This window comes from Trachymyrmex cornetzi, unplaced genomic scaffold, assembly GCF_001594075.2.
Source record: "Trachymyrmex cornetzi isolate Tcor2-1 unplaced genomic scaffold, Tcor1.1 scaffold2153, whole genome shotgun sequence".
Taxonomy (NCBI): domain Eukaryota; kingdom Metazoa; phylum Arthropoda; class Insecta; order Hymenoptera; family Formicidae; genus Trachymyrmex; species Trachymyrmex cornetzi.
The window spans coordinates 29,208-30,046 of NW_017296796.1; positions in this window are offsets into that span (position 1 = coordinate 29,208).

Here is an 839-nt window from a genome sequence, read left to right on the forward strand (position 1 = left end):
GTCAGCCTTTGACTGCGTACGTTGAGGAATGAGACGTTTAAAGTTGTAATGTACAGACATAGATATACAATTCATTTTACAAGATATTGACTATGGATAATTTGCAATAATCGATTGTCATTGTTCGAATGGAACCCTTGTGATTCTAAGTCCACAAGATCTGCTAATCTTGTTCATCCAAGTGAACACAAGGACGGAGCGACCACTCTCTAGTTCGGATAATTGATTGAAATTTGATACTGTTTGTCACTGAAGATGGCCCGGAAGTAAGGCCGAAACGTATGAATAAAGATTAAAATGATAAACTAATTTGTATCAATATTACTGCACAAATTACGCAAGTTGTTGACTCTTAATTAGCCCAATATTTTAAATTATTGATAATATTAATTTAAATGTTACGTTCAAACTCCGGGATCGGTTTGGAGAAAGAGGGAATAAGAAGTATGGAGTACGTTAGAGCAGACGCTTTGTTTCGCACGCATCCGTGTGGATGGGGATAGGGCGAGTTGAACGCACTTAGGCAGTGGCGTAGCCAGGGGGGTGAGGGGCTGCGAGGGCTGCCCCCCGAAATTCTGAATAATTTCAATAATTTCATAAGAATGTGTAAAAAATTGTTGAGTCGTAAATATCAATTTGTTTTGAGAAAGGAAATTAAATCCTGTTGGGATAATTCTCGTATTTAATTTAGTTAGCAAAAATATCGTTCATTATGTATTAAAAATAAATTTGTTGATTTTCCTTTGTATTCGGCGCGTAAACAAAAATTCGATAAATTACACGAAAGAAAAATGTTGCTGTTAGTACAACCGTAAAAAGTGGCATTGGGAGAACGGCAG